Source organism: Schistocerca nitens, chromosome 5 (assembly GCF_023898315.1).
Source record: "Schistocerca nitens isolate TAMUIC-IGC-003100 chromosome 5, iqSchNite1.1, whole genome shotgun sequence".
NCBI classification, from domain to species: Eukaryota; Metazoa; Arthropoda; class Insecta; order Orthoptera; family Acrididae; genus Schistocerca; species Schistocerca nitens.
The window spans coordinates 469,965,104-469,987,413 of record NC_064618.1 but is presented as its reverse complement, the minus strand read 5'-3'; positions in this window follow the sequence as shown (position 1 = coordinate 469,987,413).

Genomic DNA, 22,310 nt, shown 5'->3' with positions numbered 1-22,310 from the left:
CTCGCCGCAGCTGCTGTATCTGTAGAGCCACTTATGACTATAAGTGCCATATGAGAGAGCAGGCGACGGAAATGCTAGTAAAAGATGTGCCGATGGAGTAGAGTACTTTGGTGCCCATAAAGATAAGCGAAAAGAAATGCAGAGAACGCGCTTCACTTCGCCGAACAGTTTGAGGAGTTATTCCTAACTTTATTAATCAACGGGGTTGCGTCTGTTTATTTGAGATACGCGATTCCTGCATAGAAGCGCGTACATTTAAAACAAAATCTTGCTTATGTCGAGTACATCGTGAAAGAAGGTCTGTTTCATCTTGGGCTTGAGATTCAAGCTAGTATCCAACGCTAACGAGCTGCGAAGTTTGTGTGCGTGTTGTATTATTATTCCTGACTCTTCCTGCTTTGTTTCTTAGTAACACGCCATAAGTTGCTTCAAGTTTCTGTTTGCACGACCCGTACCTTATTTACACTGTGAGAAGAGATATAGAATTTACCAACTGTTTAACAATATACACTGAAGCGCCAACGAAACTGGTACAGGCATGCGTATTCAAATACAGAGATATGTAACCAGGCAGAATAAGGCGCTGCCGCCGGCAACGCCTATATAAGACATCAAGTTTCTGGCACAGCTGTTAGATCGGTTACTGCTGCTACAATGGCAGGTTATCAAGATTTAAGTGAGTTTGAACGTGGTGTTATAGTTGGCGCACAAGCTATGGAACACAGCATGTCCGAGAAAGCGACGAAGTAGGGATTTTTCCGTACGACCATTTCATGAGTGTACTGTGAATATCAGGAATCCGGTAAAACATCAAATCTCCGACATCGCTGCGGCCGGAAAAAGATCCTGCAAGAACGGGACCAACGACGACTGCTGAAGTGAATCGTTCAACGTGACGCGAATGCTGCAGATTTCAATGCTGGGCCATCAACAAGTGTCAGCGTGCGAACCATTCAACGAAACATCATCGATATGGGCTTTCGGAGCCGAAGGCCCACTCGTGTACCCTTGATGACTGTACGACACAAAGCTTTACGCCTCGCCTGGGCCCGTCAACACCAACTTTGGACTTTTGATGACTAGAAACATGTTACCTGGCCGGATGAGTCTCGTTTCAAACTGTATCGAGCGTATGGACGTGTACGGGTACGGAGACAATCTCATGAATCGGGACCCTGCATGTCAGCAGGAGATTGTTCAAGCTGGTGGAGGCTCTGTTATGGTGTGGCGCGTGTGCCGTTGGAGTGATATGGGACCCCTGATACTTCTAGATACGACTCTGACAGGTGACACGTACTTAAGCATCCTGTCTGATCACTTGCATCCATTCATATTCATTGTGCATTCCGACGGTCTTGGATAATTCCTGCAGGGCAATACGACACTCCACACGTCCAGAATTGCTACGGAGTGGCTCTTCTGAGGTTAAACACTTCCGCTGGGCACCAAACTCGCCAGAGATGAACATTATTGAGCATATGTGGGATGCCTTGCAACGTGCTGTTCAGAAGAGATCTCCACCCCCTCGTAGTCCTACGGGTTTATGGACAGCCCTGATTCATGGTGTCACTTCCCTCTAGCAGTACTTCAGACATTAGTCGAGTCCATGCCACACCGTGCTGTGGCTTTCTGCGTGCTCGCAGGGACCTACACGACATTAGGCAGGTGTACCAGTTTCTTTAGCTCTTCAGTGTATTTAACTCTGTGTGAGGGTTACAACACTTGTGTTTCACATAAATGGTCTGCTTATAGTATTAATAGTGTGCTTCCGTGTATCCTATAGGGTTGTTTTTTTTCCATTTTATCCACAACCCCCAGTACCTGAAGGAGATGACTGGATCAGTCATCGAAATATTGTGCATAAACTGGAAGCAAAAGTTAGGCTGGACATGCGGAAGTACGCCATTAATCAGCCACACCGAGAAAACGAGGGAGATCACAGACAACTTATCGCTGTTCGGAATTCACATACAGAGAAAACACATACAGCTAGTATTTCACCATACTGGATGTTGCTGAGGATTTGTTTTCTCCTAATCACGTAAAGTCTGTGGAAACTAACCTGTTGCTGGCATTTTTAATAGCCATCTGTAGTTGTAACATTTGTCACCTGCATCATTTATTCTATTATAATGGTGGTTGGGCACGACACCGTTATTTTTGGAAGGATGGCTTTAGCATTCAAAACTTAGTCGATATACTGCCGAAAAATATGTAATTTGAAGGGCCCTGAGGACAGGTGGGAGTTCGAAACATGTTAAAAAGTGACTGTTTGCTGTATTGCGATGTTTATCGAAATTGGTTCAAATGGCTCTGAGCACTATGGGACTTAACATCTGTGGTCATCAGTCCCCTAGAACTTAGAACTACTTAAACCTAACTAACCTAAGGACATCACACACATCCATGCCCGAGGCAGGATTCGAACCTGCGACCGTAGCGGTCACGCGGTTCCACACTGAAGCGCTTAGAACCGCACGGCCACACCGGCCGGCTTTATCGAAATAAAAGACACCCCAAATCGTATGCTATTCTCTGAAACACGGGAAGATATTGGTCTTAAAACGAGAGATGCTCAAACCAATGTCTCTATAATTTTTAATTCTTGCTTAAACCAACAATACGAAGACTGAAGCAATAGAAATGTTTCTTCATATTGTGCCGATGATTACATAATTAAAGACTGACTTCTCGCCTAAAAGCACAACTGCCTCCTAGTTTGAAGGAATCTGTCTCTTTTATGGACTCGTTTGCATGGAAAAATCTAGAAGAATCTTTTATCCAGAAGTAGATGTCAAACGGCTGACAGTAAGGATTGTTTTTTCCTACCCAAGAGGATTGGAAATTGCTGTATGTAAGTAGAGCGCTACCACAGTAGTGTTCAGAGGCGAGTACGACTGAATATATACCTCTGGGTTGAGAGTATCTCTTTTACGTCTTCTTTAATATCAATATCGTGGCCGCGTGGTGTAGCCACGCGGTCTAGGGCGCCTTGTCACGGATCCGCGGATTCCCCCGTCGGAGGTTCGACTCCTCCCTCGGGCATGGGTGTGTGTGTTGTCCTTAGCGTAAGTTAGTTCAAGTTAGGTTAAGTAGTGTGTGAGCCTAGGGACCGATGAGCTCAGCAGTTTGGTCCCATAGGATCTTACCACAAATTTCCAAAAAAATCTTTATCGTATTTCAGTCAACACACATGACTGTCTAAATCTACACTCATACCGTACAAGTCACTTTACGATGTGTGGTAAAGGGTACTTGTGGTACCAATATCTCTCCCCCTTCTTCTTTTTTTGTTTCGTTTGTGTATGGTGCACAGGAGAACGACTGTAGGTAAACTATCGAGTAAGGTCTAATTTTTCGGGTTTTCCACTCATGGGAATTTCGGTAAATGTATGTCGATGGAAGTAATCCTGTTGCCTGACTCTTCTTGCAACGTACATTTCCAGTAAACTTCTCCATGATGCAAAACGTCTCTCTCGTTTCGTCAGCGACTGGAGTTGCATCAGTGTTGCCCTCGCGTTTACTAAAAGAAACCGAAACGAAACGGCCAATTTTCTTTGGATTTTTCTCTATCTACCCTATTAATCCTACGTAGCAGACGTTCCAGACTGACGATCAATACTCAGTAACGGATCGAACTAGGGTTTTGTAAGCTACTACTTTCGTCGATGAACTACGTTTTCTTATCATTCTTTCAAGGAACCTCTGTGTAGCACCCGGTATATTACAGTTAATTTTATATGGCATTTCCAGTTCAGGCCATTACTGACGCATGCCCCCAGATGTTTTGTGGTTGTCGCAGCTTCCAATAATTGATCATCCAGTCGTGTATGCTAACAAAACTGTTTTCGGCTTGGTTGTTCGCAATACGCTACATTTGTTTACCTTGGAGTCAACTGGCACTCCCAGCATAAACTGTCGATTCTCTGAAGATCTGTCTACATTTCGCTTCAGTTTTCTAACGTTGCCGCTTTTCTTTTTATTACGACTTCATCCGCGAGCAGTCTCACAGAGCTTCCGACGATATTCACCAAATTATCAAGGTGAACCAGGTCTCCATCGATAAAATTTCGGAGACTGTTCACGAATAATTCCTGAGTATTTCGGTGCAAGGGAGCTGAGGTTTCCTACATATTAATAATATGATTATGGTTTATTCTGTTTGTGCCCCCAGTTACTTTTTTTCTGTAAAAATTGCTTCACAACCGGGAAAAATCTATAACATGCAATCGCCAAAACATAGAACGCAAAACCCAGAATAATACAATAGCTCTTATGTTGAAAAAAAGCGACTTTTCGTTTAACCCTAGGACACTAAAGGGAGGGAAATATTACACTTCTACTAAGCCATCATGAGTTTTACTACTCCATATTCTATTCAAAGGAAGTCATAATTCATAGTTATGCACCAGTTAATTACAATGATTATAAGGTCTCCAGTGGTATGTCACACAAAAAAATAAGTACAAAATATTCTGTTTTACACATTATGCTAACAATACGACATTAGTGGGACCCGTGCATTGGTACCAGCTGCAATCAAATATTTTATGAGGGTTTAGTAGTTTGTGGTTGTGGAGACTTTTTATAATTTTTACTTATTTATTGACACAAACATTATTATGATACAGTGATAACTGGTTTCAGCCACGTTATCTTCAGATGCTACAAAAAATTGTAAAAAAGCTTATATTAAAACTGGAAACAAGTAAAAAGATTTAGACTAGGTCTACTTGTGAAGTAACCCAAGTGTAGTTAAAACAGATCTACTTGGGTGCTAACCAAAGTGTTACCAAAATTCATCTGTATCATAACTAAGACGGGTATTTAGTGAACAAGTGTTCATATGTTCTCAAACTAAACATGTCATGAAAAATCAGGGAATTATATAGATACAACAAGTTCACCTTTCTTTCCCTACTCTTTGCACAAAATGTGTGCATTATCTTTTTAATTTTTGAAAAACAGAAAGTATGACAATATTTGCAAAAATAATGCAATCAGGTAAACGTAAAATATAAAAATGTATTATAGGCCGTTAACTCAGTAAAATCATATTTAAAACGGTGTAAGGTCTTCGGAAGAGAAACAAAGGAGCAGACCGTATATTGCAAATTTCTGACGGCTGATGCCGCTGTACTTCTGGCTGCCAGACGTTTACATGACTGCCCATAAATTTAGAAGCGACGACACGGACAAACGGACAAAGGCGGCTTTCTGCTGCAGCTCGCAGGCACTCCTCTACCGGCTGCGAGGTTTACTTCTACTGGGCAGATGTTAGGAAGTGAAAGGCGGTCCGCACGGCATAGTACAGACTCAGTCGCAGGGTGGCCGCATCAGCGGTTGGAGCATGTAAACTGATGTGCCAATACATTGTGACCAGCTGCTTAATAGCTTGTTTGTCGGTCTTTGGAACGAAATACATCACTGATTCTGCGTATCAGGGATCCGACAGTTTGTTGGTAGGTTTGTGGTGGCATTAGAGGCCGCTGATTTACGTGCGCGGTGATGGCGCCCGATAGCGACCCAGAGGTGTTCCATAGAATTTACATCAGGCGAATCTGGTCGGCGAGACATCAACGTGAGTTCACTATAATACTCCTCAAACCTGTGCAGTACGGTTCTGGCTCCGAGGCACGGACAACTAGACTGCTGAAAGATGACATCACCGTCGGGGAAGACATCAAGCATGAAGGGATGCAGGTGGTTCGCAGCTCAACGTGTCGTCAGTTACTACCACAAGTCCCATGCAAGCGCAGGAGAATGTCTCCCATATCGTAATACTGCTCTCCCCAGCCTGCGTCTGTGGCGCTTTGCGCGTTTCGAGCCGCCGTTTACCTCGATGACGGCGTTTGTGGAGACGACCATCGACCTAGTGTAGCAAAAATGTGGCTCTCTAGAAGAGCCGACACGTTTCCATTGAACGACTGTCGAATCCCGATGGTGCCTACTGCAGTCGTAACTGACGATGTCGTTGGGCCAACATGCAAACACGTAGAGGTGGCCTGCTGCGGAGCTCCATGTTCAACAATGTACGAGGGCAGTTCAATAAGTAATGCAACACATTTTTTTTCTCGGCCAATTTTGGTTGAAAAAAAACCGGAAATTTCTTGTGGAATATTTTCAAACATTCCCGCTTCGTCTCGTATAGTTTCATTGACTTCCGACAGGTGGCAGCGCTGTACGGAGCTGTTATAATGGCGTCTGTAACGGATGTGCGTTGCAAACAACGGGCAGTGATCGAGTTTCTTTTGGCGGAAAACCAGGGCATCTCAGATATTCATAGGCGCTTGCAGAATGTCTACGGTGATCTGGCAGTGAACAAAAGCACGGTGAGTCGTTGGGCAAAGCGTGTGTCATCATCGCCGCAAGGTCAAGCAAGACTGTCTGATCTCCCGCGTGCGGGCCGGCCGTGCACAGCTGTGACTCCTGCAATGGCGGAGCGTGTGAACACACTCGTTCGAGATGATCGACGGATCACCATCAAACAACTCAGTGCTCAACTTGACATCTCTGTTGGTAGTGCTGTCACAATTGTTCACCAGTTGGGATATTCAAAGGTTTGTTCCTGCTGGGTCCCTCGTTGTCTAACCGAACACCATAAAGAGCAAAGGAGAACCATCTGTGCGGAATTGCTTGCTCGTCATGTGGCTGAGGGTGACAATTTCTTGTCAAAGATTGTTACAGGCGATGAAACATGGGTTCATCACTTCGAACCTGAAACAAAACGGCAATCAATGGAGTGGCGCCACACCCACTCCCCTACCAAGAAAAAGTTCAAAGCCATACCCTCAGCTGGTAAAGTCATGGTTACAGTCTTCTGGGACGCTGAAGGGGTTATTCTGTTCGATATCCTTCCCCATGGTCAAACGATCAACTCTGAAGTGTATTGTGCTACTCTTCAGAAATTGAAGAAACGACTTCAGCGTGTTCGTAGGCACAAAAATCAGAACGAACTTCTCCTTCTTCATGACAACGCAAGACCTCACACAAGTCTTCGCACCCGAGAGGAGCTCACAAAACTGCAGTGGACTGTTCTTCCTCATGCACCCTACAGCCCCGATCTCGCACCGTCGGATTTCCATATGTTTGGCCCAATGAAGGACGCAATCCGTGGGAGGCACTACGCGGATGATGAAGAAGTTATTGATGCAGTACGACGTTGGCTCCGACATCGACCAGTGGAATGGTACCGTGCAGGCATACAGGCCCTCATTTGAACGTGGCGTAAGGCCGTAGCATTGAATGGAGATTACGTTGAAAAATAGTGTTGTGTAGCTAAAAGATTGGGGAATAACCTGGTGTATTTCAATGCTGAATAAAACAACCCCTGTTTCAGAAAAAAAATGTCTTGCATTACTTATTGAACTGCCCTCGTACAACGAACGGTGTGCTCAGGAACTCTTGTGCGTGCACCAACATTGTGCTCTTTCGGCATAAGTGCCACGGGTCACCATATATCACACTCTACAGAGCGGACAAGCCTCTGAACTCCGTATTCTGTGAAGAGTCATGAACGTCCATCCATTTAGTGCCTAGTGATAGTTTCACTACCCTTCTCCCTCTTTCCGTAGATGCTCACGACACTAGCATGTGAACATTCGACCAGTTTCGTCATTTTCGAGATACTCGTATCCGCATCGCCATCAGGTGGCAGCCAACGTCGCGGTGAGCAGTCAGAGTATGTAGGAAACAGTGACTATCTCAGCTGAGTCGCTCGTCATAAATATTTAAGTATGCACCTGTTGGAGACGCATTCTGTTTATTAAGGACTTTGTCTGGTTCCGTTCGTTTACTGATACAAATCTCTGGTTCTTCTAAAATGCCTAACAGTCTTACTTACTTACTCCTCGCCTCTACAGCCCTTGAAGAGCCTTGGCCTGCATCACAATATCCTCCCATTCTATCCGGTCCATGGCTTTCCGTCTCCATCCTCAGACACCCAGCTTTTTCATGTCTTCTTCAATTCTGTATACCCTCTCTTTCCACGACGTCCCTTCCGTCGTCTGCCTCCAGCCTTGCCATCAAAGATCTTCTGACATGCTCTGTCCCTCCATTCTGACCGCGTGCCCTGCTCATCGCAAAATGGTTCAAATGGCTCTGAGCACTATGGGACTTAACTTCTGAGGTCATCAGTCCCCTTGAACTTAGAACTACTTAAACCTAACTAACCTAAGGACACCACACACACATCCATGCCCGAGGCAGGATTCGAACCTGCGACCGTAGCGGTCGCGCGGTTCCAGACTGTAGCGCCTAGAACCGCTCGGCCACTGCTCATCGCAGTGTTCTTATTTTAATGGTAGTGACAATGTCAGGTTCTTCAAAAAGTTGTTCTAATTCTGGATTCGTACGGATGCACCAACCTTCTTGATCGTATATTGGGCCGTATATTTTACGCAGAACCTTTCTCTCCCAAATGCTGAAGATCCTTTCCTCAGTTGCAGTCATGGTCCCTGTCTCGGCACCATACATAACAACTGGTCTTATAATTGTTTTGTAAATGAGGATTTTAGATTTTCGTGATAGAATTGACCTCCTAAGCATGGGTAGTGTGGCAATGTAGCATCTATTATCTGCTGCTATTCTGGCTTTCATCTCGCTGCTGGTGTAAATTGTCCCTGTGATAGTCGATCCGAGGTACTTGAAGTCTCTTACTCTTTCAAACTCCTTGTCGGCTATCCTGAGATTTGGTAGGTTTCGCTGGTTGGTCATTGCCATATATTTCGTCTTTTCGACATTGACTACCAGGCCTAGTTCCCTTGTACCTCTCTCCAGTTGTTGATAGGCATCAGCCAGCATAGCAGTGTTTCGTGCGAGAAATGCCACATCAGCTGCGTAGGCGAGATACTGCAGTGAACGATTAAAAATGTTTCCTCCTCTGTTTAACTCTATCTCACTTATGATTATTTCTAGCCAGAGGTTGAATATCAGTGAGGAGGTATTGTCAACCTGTCTCAGTCCCTTCTTCACTTCCACTTCTCTGGAGATTTCGTCCTGTATTTTTACTAACTGTTAGTTTCACTGAGGGTCATCATAGTAAGTTTAACGAGCTTCTTAGGTATTCCAGCTTCTCCCATCACATTCCGCAACGCCACTCTTGAGATGCTATCATAGGTTTGTTTAAAAACGATATAAAACTTGTGTATGTTTATTTGATGTTCATAATATTTTTCAAGTAGTATGCGTAATGTGAAAATTTGGTCAGCTGTTGGCCTATTTCTTCTAAAGCCACCCTGATAGTCGCGAATTCTCTCTTCCACACAGGGAGTAAGGCTCCTAGGTAGGATTTCGGAGAACACTTTATATGTAGTATTTAGCCGGGATATTCCTCGGTAATTCTCTCAGTTCAATTTATCTCCTTTTTTATGTATGGGGTACATAATAGCCGTTTTCCACTCCACTGGCGTGCTCTCCTCCTGCTGGTTGCTCAGTGTTACTATATGTATTGCTTTCCACAATGTTTCCCCACCGTATTTGAGAAGTTCCGCCTGGATCCGATTTTCTCCAAGTGCCTTATTATTTTTAAGGTCTTAATGGCTTGTATCACTTCCTCCAGTGTGTGTTCTGGTGTTACGACCTCTGGTCCATAATAAGTTATTTCCATCAGTTCTTCTTGCTCTAATCCTCCTACTTCAGGGTTCAGTAACTCTTGGAAGTATTCTGCCCATCTGTCAAGTATTTTATTACTTTCCCCTGTCAAATCCCCATCTTTATTTCTACATATATTTGTTCTGGCTTGAAACCCAAGCTTTCCTTTTTTAATCTTTTGGTACATTTCACGTACTTGCTTCTCTTCTCCTAGCTGTTCAATTTCATCCAATTCTTTCTTTTCTAGTGCTCTTTTCTTCTTTCTGTAAACCCTCTTAGCTACACGGCGCTTCTCATTATATTCATTCATATATGCTGTAGTTCTTCTCTGAAATAATTTCATTCGTGCTATGTTACGCTCCTCAATTCTTCTCATACATTCTTCGTCAAACTAATCTGCCTTCCTTTGATCCTGTACATGCACCAAAACATTTCCCAGCTGCCTCGAGGATTGTAGTCTTACATTGTTTCCACATCATTTCTATATGTTCATTTGATGTGTCGTTATCGTTCTTAATTCCTTCTTCTATTCCCGTCTGATATGCTCTCTGTATGTCTTCTAACTTCAGCTTCTTAATATCAAAACTCTTCTTGTTTACTAAACAGTTTGATTCTTTGCCTGAACTTAATTCTCACTAGATGATGGTCTGAATTGCAGTCAGCTGTACATTGGCTCATAACATCCATTATGTCTGATCCGTGCCTCCGATCAATCAATATATGGTCTATCTGATTTCTAGTTTGTCCATCTGGTGACATCCATGTATCTTTGTGTATCTTTTTGAGTGGAAAATACATACTGCTGACAGCCATGTTTTTACTTATAGCAAAATCTACAACCCTAACTCCATTGTCATTTTATATTCATGGAGGCTATGCCTTCCTATAGCCTGATCGTACAACTGTTCTATCTTGTTATAAAACTCATCCCTCTGTTGTTCATCTGCCTCCTCTGTGGGTGCAAGTAGATTTATAATAGTTATGTTGAAAAATTTTACCCTTAATCTTAATGTGGACTTCCGTTCATTGATTTGTTCGAAGTGCATTACAGCACGTTTCAGTCCTTTAGCGACCACAAAAACTGTACCAAATGTATTCGTCCTCCCGCCGCTGTAGAAGATAGCGAAATTTCCTGAGTCCATTATGTCACTTCCACCTAATTTCCTGGTGAGCAAATCGTTTTATATCGTAGTTGTTTATTGCGTTAGCAGCTGCCGTACGGCTCCAGCTTGGTATAGGCTCCGCACTTTCCATGTTCCTATGTACATATCTCTTATCCTTTTTTGTTTGCTGGGGTCGTCAGAGAAATATTTGTCCGGCTTATTCCTTTGTTAGCATTCGCAACAAGTGATTTTTACAGGGGAAGACTGTTAATCTTCCGCCCAACTATTTGAGGGGTTGCCCCTTACAGCACGCCACGTAGCTGGTTCCATTTTCAGGGGAACATTCTTAGCCTTTGTAGATCCCTCTACTGATTGCAAGGCAGCAGTTGATTGTTGGGGGCTTCTCTGCCTTTCATCCAAGCCATTGACCCGAGTACCTGCAGGTTTTGGTCAACCCTAGGTATTTTATTTCCCTGGTACCCTCCATATCTGGAGAACGTTCCCCTATCCACCACTTTGTGAGGCGCCCAATGGAGGACCATCAACCCCACACGGGGCCTAACAGTCTACTTTTCCCTTTTTATGTAATATTTTAAATTGTCCGTCAATGATACCAGTATTAAGTCCTTCCTTTCGCTTATGTAAGCGTAATGCTGCCATGTTGCTGGCACAAGTGTGCTCCTTAAACCTCGCAACAAAGGACGTGCATGTCTGACTGATATAGTTTTCTTCACAGTCACGGCAATATATTTTACAGATCTCAGATTTCACATTTTTTTGTTCTGGTGCGTCAAGGTATGACGCCCTCATCATAGGCTCACGAACAGACCCAGCTTAAATCTTATTATCTTTTCATTATTACCTTTTCATTATTTTTTACAGCATTTGAAGATGACGAATGTGGCCGGAACCGATTATGATTGTTTTACAAAAAAATGATTGCACTGTGACGTGGTTGCCGGAACAGCTCAGGATAGCCCATTTGTGCCCCTTTTCTACTGCACAGGGTGAAGCCATCTACGAGGTGTTTATCGACCAACTCCTCATCGGTGAACCTACCCGTACTTCTCTGCACCACTGTATCGAAACAGCTAACACTGCCGGAAATAAAACCGACCCTAGACGGAACCGAACAGTACTGAGTGAAAGCGTGTGGGTGAACAGTGAAGTGGGCGTTGCTGTTGTCAACAGCAAGTACCCTGAGTGAGTGGAATAAATTTATTTCCAGAAAATGTTCCCGGAGCGTCCCGTCAAAATTTGTACTGCTGTGCCGATATTATTACTGCACTACAGGTACAAAGATAAAGGGGATAAGATAACAATAGAAGTACAATTATTCTGTAATGAGTCACCAGCAACTAAGAGGCCTTAATATCAAATTACTCAAAAAATATCTCAGAATAACCTTCGAAATTTTGTCGATGGAGCTAGAGTTCACCTTGTATATAGTAAACACAAGGACGTATAATACCTCAGTAGGACAGGCTCGAAGTTACTTTTATAACTAACGATTTCGCCTTGTTACGAACGACATGTTAAACATGTAAGTCTCCATGGCTACTCTGCAATTCACATTAACTGTTTGCATAGAGTTCGTAAAACCACTTTCAGACTATTTCTCGACCGTTCCAGTGTCGAATAGCAAGTGGGAAAAATGAACACCTAAATCTTTCCGCACGAGCTCTGTTTTACCTTATTTTATCGCGATGGTCTTATCTCCCTGTGTAGGCAAGCGTCAACAAAATATTCTGGTGTTCGCATGAGAAAATCTGTGACAGTAACTTCGTCGAAAGATCTCGCTGCTACGAAAAATGCCTTGGTTTCAGTGATTGCCACCCAAAACTCTCTCAACATGTCCGTAACACGCTCTTCCCCATTTTATGATAACATAAAAAAATCAGCCCTTATTTGAACTTTTCCGATATCCTTCTTTAATCAAATCTGATAAGATTCCCATACTGCGCAGCAATACTCCAGAAGAGGACCCACACGCATTGCGTAAGCACTTCTTTAGACCATGTTTTACACGTTGTAAGTTTTCTAGCAATAAAACGCAATTCGCTTTTCCCACATTTTCTATGCTATGATTCCAATTTATGTTGTTCTTAGCTATTTGTGTAGACTGCAGGACAAAATGAAGCACCCAGTTTGAATGTCAAAGTAACTTCGTACACACACACACACCGTCGACAGGTTCAAATGGCTCTGAGCACTATGGGACTTAACATCTGAGGTCATCAGTCCCCTTGAACTTAGAACTACTTAAACCTAACTAACCTAAAGACATCACACACATCCATGCCCGAGGCAGGATTCAAACCTGCGACCGTATCGGTCGCGCGGTTCCAGACTGTAGCGCCTAGAACCGCTCGGCCACCCCGGCAGGCGCACCACCTCCTGGATGATCAACGTTGGTGAATGTGGCGGCGACCTGGGGAAAGCCCCCATTCTGCCAATATTTTGGTGAGGCACAGCGGCCTTATTCCTGGCGTTATGGTACGGGGAGCCGTTGGGTACAGCTTTAGGTCACGGCTGATAGTGACTGAGGGAAATACGATAGCACAACGGTATGTATGTCAAGGACATCATACGTCCTCAAGTGTTACCTCTCATGATACAGTATCATCATGCCATTTTTCAGCAGGGCAATGTTCTAATGCACATGGCGCGTGTCTCTATGATTGTCTGGGTGATGTGACGTTGAGGCTCTCCTGTGGCCAACAAGATCCTCAAAACTTCTCCCGATGGAACATGTGTGGGGCCAGCTCGCACATCAACTCCGTCTCAGCGCCAATATTCAGGACATCAAAGACCAGTTACAGCAGTTGTGGGCTAGGTTGCCTTTCGAGAGGATACAGTACTTCATATACTGCGTGAAGGATTAGACAAAGTACTGAAAGACAAGTCGAAACAAGGCCGCGGAAGTAGATAGCATTCCATTGGAGTTATTGATAGCCTTGGGAGAGCCAGTCATGATAAAACTCTTCTAGTTGGTGAGCAAGATGTATGAGACAGGCGAAATACCCTCAGACTTCAAGAAGAATGTAATAATTCCAAATCCAAAGAAAACAGGTGCTGACAGATGTGAAAACTGCCGAACTATCAGTTTAATAAATCACGATTGCAAAATACTAACACAAATCCTTTCCAGAAGAATGGAAAAACTGGTAGAACCCGACCTCGGGGGAAGATGAGTTTGGATTCAGGAGACACGCGAGACAAAACTGACCCTACGGCTTCTCATAGGAGATAGGTTAAAGAAAGGCAAAATTCAGTTTCTAGAATTTTTAGACTTAAAGAAAGCTTTTGACAATGTTGACTGGAATATTCTCTTTCAAACTCTAAAGATGGCAGGTATAAAATACAGATAGCGAAATGCTATTTACAATTTGTACAGAAACCAGACAGCAGTTATAAGAGTCGAGGGGCATGAAAGGGATGCAGTGGTTCTGAAGGGAGTGAGACAGGGCTGTAGTCTATCCGCGATGCTACTCAGTCTGTATATTGGGCAAGTACTAAAAGAATCGAAAGAAAAATTTGGAGTAGGAATTAAAGTCCAGAGAGAAGAAATAAAAACTTGGAGGTTTGCCGATGATTTAATTCTTTCAGAGACAGCAATGGACTTGGAAAATCAGTTGAACGGAATGGACAGTGTCTTGGAAGGAGAATATAAGAAGAACATCAACAAAAGCAAAACGAGGATAATGGAATGTAGTCGAATTAAATCAGATTATGCTGAGGGAATTAGATTAGGAAATGAGACACTTAAGTAGTAAATGAGTTTTGCTATTTGGGGAGCAAAATAACTGTTGATGGTCGAAGTAGAGAGGATATAAAATGTTGACTGGCAATGGCAAGGAAAGTGTTTCTGAAGAAGAGAAATTTGTTAACATCGAGTATAGATTTAAGCGTCAGGAAGTCTTTTCTCAAAGTATCTGTATGGAGTGTAGTCATGTATGTAAGTTAAACATGGACGATAGACGGTTTAGACAAGAAAGGATAGAAGATTTTGAAATGTGGTGCTGCACATGAATGCTGAAGATTAGATGGGTAGATCACGTAACTAATGAGGAGGTACTGAATCGAACTGGGGAAAGAGGAATCTGTGGCACAACTTGACTAGAATAAGGGATCAGTTGGTAGGACACGTTCTGAGGCATCAAGGAATCACTGATCTGGTACAGGAGTGAAGAGTAAGCAGATTCAGAAGGATATAGATTGCAGTAGTTACTCGGAAATGAAGAGGCTTGTCGGGATAGAATAGTGTGGAGCGCTGCATGAAACCAGTCTTCGGCTGAAGACCACAACAACACAACACTTCATACACCTTTGCCAGGAAAATTGGTGTGCACGTCAAAGCCAGAGGCCTTTGTTTTAATGACTGCCACCCCAATTCACGTATCATATCTGTGGCGCTCTCTCCTCTATTTCGCGATGCTTACAAAAAAAGATGCACTACTTTGAATTTTTTCGACGTCCTCCGTCAATCGTATCTGAGGCGAATCCCACACCGCACTGCAATACTGATAACTGAGCTTATACTGTCAAGTTCTTTATAAATGTGATTCGATTTTGTAATCACTGCAATAACAACGTCACAAAGCCTATCAAACCATGAAGTTTCATTCGATTCCTCCTTCCTGTCTGGGAGCTTCACTTTTTTTTTCAGCTAATGTAATTGGATCGACAACCTTTAAATATATGTCATTTACTATGTAACTAAAATTTAACGGATTTTTCTGGTACTCAGGAGATGAACATCAATTTTTTTTATTGTTCAGAGTAAGCTTCCACTTTTCGCACAATGAATGAAATTTGGCTATATAAGTCTGTAATCCGTTTCGATTTTTTGATGAATTAGTTAGACGGTAAATGAGAGTTTCATCTGCAAACAGTCTAAGAGGGCTGTTAAGATTGTCTCTTAAATCAGTTATATATATGAAGAACTACACAAAGCCTGTAACACTTCCTTAGGGGACCCCATGTACAATCTGGGTTTCACTAGGCTTCATATCAGTTACTACGAACTGTGAGCTTTCTGACAGGAAATCACGAATCAAATCGTAACCTGTGCCAATATTCCACAGGCTCGCGATTTGATAAGAACCCGCTCTTGAGGAATAGTAACGAAAATCTTCTAAAAATCTATACATATGGAATGCCTGGTAGATAGCACTGATTAATTCGTGTGAAATGAGAGCCACCTGCGTTTTCACAAGAACGCCATGTCAAAAGTTCGTGTTGGAGCACAGTGTACGTTCCTAAATCTGCTGGGATGTCTCGCATTCACTCACAATACTGTTTGTGACTGAATCTGAGGCGAGGGCTATGTTCAAGCACGAAAGGGAATGCTCCGTTCTCCCCAGACAGAAGCCGTCTGTGGCGCAGCTGTGAGCCGTGCGGCCTTGAGGCACGACAGCAGCAGCCGGAGGTCGCATCTGCAGCACCAGGCGGACCCTGGGGCTCTTTTTGCCGCGCCACGACAGCTGATGTCAGCGGCCGGCCTTTGTTACAGGAAGTGTGACGTCCGAGGCCTTTCCTTCGCCAGACAAACCACCCACCAGCTGATATGAAATCACTCCGCCGAACCACCTACATACCAGCGAATTTTTGTTCCCCTCTGAAGATAGCCTTCTGGATGCAATTGTGTAAGTTTCCTAATACTGTGCCAAATATTTATGCCATCAAGAAAAGGCTGTTGTTTGTAGCGTTTGTCACACTTACTTCATCTACAATTACACGATTACTCTGCAGTTCACAATTAAGTGCCTCGCTGATGTTCATCGAACCAGCTTCAGGGTACGCCTCTACCATTCCACTCTAGAGCAGCAAGTGGGAAAAAAGAACGCTTAAATCTTTATGTGCGAGCTCTGATTCCTATTATTTTAGTATGATGACCATTCCTCCCTATGTAGACTGGCGCCAATAAAGTATTTTCACACTCTGAGGAGAAAGTTGGTGATTCAAATTTCATAATAAAATTCTACCGCAACTAAAAAGGCCTTTGTTTTAATGACTGCCACCCCAATTCACGTATCATATCTGTGGCGCTCTCTCCTCTATTTCGCGATGCTTACAAAAAAAGATGCTCTACTTTGAATTTTTTCGACGTCCTCCGTCAATCGTATCTGAGGCGAATCCCACACCGCACTGCAATACTGCAAAAGAGGACGTAACAATTGTAGTGTAGGCAATATCTGTAATAGACCTGTTGTATTTTCTCAGTGTTCTGCCAATAAATCGTATTCTTTGGTCTGCTTTACCTTACAACATTATCTATGTGATTGCTCCAATTTAGGTTATTCGTAATTGTAACACCTAAGTACTTAATTGATTTTAGAGCCTTTAGATTTGTGTGATATATCGTTTATCCGAAATTTAGCGGATCCTTTTTGGCACTCATGTGGATGACTTCATACTTTTCATTATTTAGAATCAATTGAATTTTTCGAAGCATATAGAAATCTTGTCTGAATCATTTTGCAATCTTTTTAGGGTTTCGTACGCCAATCAGTAAAAAGAGAACCCTTATAGGATCAATTCGTTGGCCACCTGCCTGTGTGTCTGTCTGTCCGACTGCCAGAACCCCCTTTCCTCAGGAACTGATAGAGGTATGAAGTTGTAATTCATGTTAGGTGCTAAAGTCTACGGTATAAAAAATTTAAGCTTCTAATTCAGTTCAATCAAATGTACGACTACATAGGACAAATATTCTGATGCTTGCAACCTCGTTCCTCAAAACATACAGATAAACTATCTATATACAGTTGGGGCCTTGGGAGCTAGTAATAACAGTTGCTGCTTCCAGAAGGACTACGCCACGAAGCTTGTTCTGACGATTACGCGTTTGACAACAACTGAAATGTGGACAGGACTTAATGTAAGTCGCAGAAAGCACCGTTTTGCGTGATCCATACTTCCCCATCTCCTGGAATCACGATATGGTGAGCTATAGTATATGAGCACATGAATGATTTGGTAAGTGCTGAGAGCAGGCTGAAAGCTCATCAGTTTGGCAAGAGTGTAAAGTTAGCTGTCATACACTTCATGACCAGGGTGCCAAATTGCACATTCCAGCAGGATAATTCAAAACCCCAAACAGCAGCCAACACCACAAACACCTTGAGCAATGTACCGATCTTCAACTGGCTTCCTTGGTATCCTGGTTTGTCGCCTAAAGAGCACATCTGTAATGCAATAGCAACATGCGTACTTTCTTACAAACCTTCCGTCAGCAATCTTCATGAACTGATACAACATGTATTTTCGAAAAGCCAAGAAATTCTTCAAGATGGAATTTGGAGACTGTTTCTTTCCTCAAAGAAGAACTCTTTGTCTTACAGGTCAGAAAGACAAAATGTTAATGTCTTATCACTTAACTGCACAAGCATCCACTTAAGGTAGACAGAATTAGACTCATGTATTAAATATAATAAAGTCAATATAGCACTGAGAACAGGAAATTAGTTGGAATCCAAAGTGTACAGCAACAAAATACTAAATTCAGATTGGAAAACACATGGTGAGTAGATACAACTTAATAATTCTGGCACAGTACCACATTTTTTCCATTTTGACCATGTAGACCAAGAAAGCAAAAACTATTTTAAAAATTTGTGCTATTTGATATTTCTACTGCAGGTTTTATATGGTTATAATTCGATTCTTTCTAACTATGTTTTTTTAATCCACTTGGTTAATATTTAATATTTAACAAAATAAATTTACTCAGCTAAAATTCGATTATTCACTTAATTTCTTTTCCAATCCAATCTTAAAATGTTCAGTTAGAAATCATGATTTAAGAAAATAAATTTATTCAGTTAAAACTTTAAAAAATGGCGAAATTCTAAAAATTTATTCAAATTCAATAACATTAACTGAATCATTTTTAATTTTTTTGCCCCAACATATAGTATTAAAATTCATAAATTTCTCCTGTTTATCTTTGCCTTTGGAAAAGATTTTAGTATAACGATCTAGGAAAATAATTTTAAATTTATCATCCAGAAATCAGTTAACCTTTTGACCAAATTTATTTCCCAAAATTTAGTTTTTGAAAAATTATAAGATATATTTTTTATTCCTGACATATTTTTATTTTTAAATTATCAATTTGCTAAATTATTTATTCCTGAATTTTTAATTTTTCATTTTTAATTTCCGTACATTACTTAATTTTTAAAATTCTTTAATTTTTAAATATCTTATTACCAATTTTTATATTTTTTAACTTTTTAAATTTTTATTTCTTAAAATCTAATTTTTTATACCTAAATAAAACAAAAAATTCTCATACTATCACACATTTTTAATTTGCAGGACACATTATTTTTGTAAAACAAATAAACTGAATGGTTATTCAAAATTAAATTTAGATGAACTCAGATCATTTATTAATAATTGTAATGGGAAAGATTGAAGGCATATAACTACAAAAGAATTTCGTTACATTTGTAAAACAAAACATTATAAAGTATTCTAATCATAATAAGCTGGTTTAAACAAATTCTAAGACCAATATTAACAATAACAATAACAATAATGATAATATAATGGAATGCAAAATTAAACTTTAAAACAATTTCATTAAATTTGTAAAATGAAAAATTTAAAGTAATATCCCAAATTTAGTAAACAAGAATTAATCGAACTCAATAGAAAAATTTGGGGACAATAGTAATGGTAATGGATAGTTAAGTAAAACATTAAAACAGTTAAAGAAATCTGTAAACTGAAAACTTAAAAAGGTATTGTAGACTTAATAAAAAAGAATTAATGAATCTTAATGAAAAAATTATGGTAACAGATTTGAGAATAAAGCTCTAAAGAGATTCTCATAGATAAATATCAAGAATTTAAACAAAATACCATAGGAAAAATTTAACATTTTATAAGTTTCTATGCCTTGATGGTGACGATTTTAAAACAGCTAAACGAATTAACAGAAAAGTGACAACCTTTAAATCTAGAATAATAAATTATCAAATTAATTATGTAGAACAACAATTATTTAATGAAATTGAAGACTAAGTAATTAATAAATTTAAAAATATTTTGAAACAAAGGGGAGTGATTAAAGTAAATATGAGATTGTATTGTAGTTGTTAAGACTTGATGAGATACCATAATTAGTTTTTAAAACAAAACACAAATATTTATAAGTGAATTATATTTGAGGACTATTACCAAATATCAACAAAGTAGTTATTAACTGAAATGGAAGAAATGGTGGTGGTGGTGGTGGTTAGTGTTTAACGTCCCGTCGACAACGAGGTCATTAGAGACGGAGCGTAAGCTCGGGTTAAGGAAGGATTTGGAAGGAAATCGGCCGTGCCCTTTCAAAGGAACCATCCCGGCATTTGCCTGAAACGATTTAGGGAAATCATGGAAAACCTAAATCAGGATGGTCGGAGACGGGATTGAACCATCGTCCTCCTGAATGCGAGTCCAGTGTGCTAACCTGGAAGAAATGCAATGAAAACATTCCAAATGGGCTTTATATTCAATAAATAATTTAGAATTATGTGTTAATAAACACAATCTGATTTTTGGTTCTTCACATATCGTTTTACCAAAAGTACTTAAACACAAAAAAGCTATAATTTATGTTAAAAATACCAATCAAAAATGTGTTCCATAGTCAATAAAATCAGCTCTATCTCTAGCAACTCACAATGCAGGAAGATATAGTAAATATAACAATGGTGGGGTAGAAATAGACGAAATTTTCTAAAAAGAAAAAATTAATTTTCCTGTATATTTAACAGACATTGCAAGATTTGACATCCATTAACGTTTTTACTTATGATGAAAAATTTATATATATCCTCTTCAACATACAAAAATTAAACAAGATATACATGTTATTCTTTTGTATCGATTAAAAATTTAATAAAAATTGTATAAACCCTATCCAATTTTTTCCGAGTGCTTTCTTACTTTTCGTTTTCCTAACATTATTCTTCTAACAGCCACTGCTGCCAATTTTTCATTGAATAAGCATCTTCAGTATACATTCTTTCTTTTGCCATTAACTGATATTTTTCATCTGTTGCAAGTCTTTTACGTAATCTATATTATATATTTATAAAATATCATCTTTTTCACAAGCTTTGTCTAATTTATTTATTCCTGTATCACCTCAAACTAATCTTCATTTAAATTCTGTACCACAATAATTAATCCTGGGAAGATGCATTTCTAAAGGAAACTTATTAATTTAAGTATTAGCTAATTCTTTTCCATATTTTTCCAGTTTCTAAAATGTGTGAGGAAAGTTATTCAAAAACCTAATCAAATATGGAATTCCTTTAGTATTATTAATAATAGTATTGTTAAATTCATTTGTTAACATTTTTGTTATTTCAACTATTTCATTATAATAATTTTCTTTTCCAGCTAATACTTTTCCATGCATTACTGCTAATTTATTGATTAATTGATGGACATCATCTATCCAGACATATTCTATTGTTTTTTCTGTATACTTTTTTTGTAAAACCTTCACCTACATTCATATTTTTTATTTCTTACCATATTGATTTAATTAACATATCATATGTCTCACCTTTCCCTGATTTGGGTTTGTTAGTATTAGGATAATTTTCTTGAAATATTGCATTTGTTAATTTTAAAATATCCACAACTATCATAGATTTTACATCATATCCATTGCAATTATAATATTGTGTAAAAATTATCATTCAGTCATCAGTTGCTATGTTATGTTTGTCTTCAATTAAAATTTGAACATTTAAATTTTAATTTTGCTTTTCCTATAATATGTTTACCATCATTGAAACAAAAAACAAAAACTTTATCATTTTGAGCACCAATATATTTCGAAATTATTGGACCAATACAGGTTATTATAAATAAAATTTGTTTTTTATTCATTTTTTTATTTTCGCTTACAACAACTTAATGATAAATATGATTTAAATTTGTATCACCTTCTCTAAAAACATTTTTAAAAATGTGGAACAGTATCTCATCGCAACATGTCATGGGGGATGGAAGGGTTGAGGGGCTACGATAGTATGGCCTCTCTGTTCAGCAGGGCTGAATCGGTTAAATTTTTGGTTATGGCGACTTTTCAAGGCATTGGTGTATGCTCAACCCATCAACAGTATTTCTTGGTTTCTGGAAGCAATTCGACGCAGGTCGTTTAATAAACAAAATACGAGCTTACCGACTATCGGACCAGCTTTGTGACTGCATGTAGGAGTTACCCGCAGATAAAACCCAACACGTTGCTCTTGATAGAACAAACTATACATATGTAAAGGATTTCAGGAGAACCCATAGGGAGTGTTATAGAACCGCTACTATTTAATGTTGATATTAATGATGTAGAGAATAGCGTTGGAGGCTGCTTGAGGCCATTTTCGGACTATGCTGTTTTCTATATGACGGTTACAACGCCAGAGGACTTTAGAGAAACGTAGAATGGCGTGCAGAGTATAGGTGATTGTTGGAGGGCCTGACAGTTCACCCTGGATGTAAATAAATAGGCGAAGAGGTCCTGACAGTTCACCCTGAATGTAAATAAATAGGCGAAGAGGTCCTCTGATGTTCGATTACAGTACTGGCGACTAATCACTGGAAACAGCA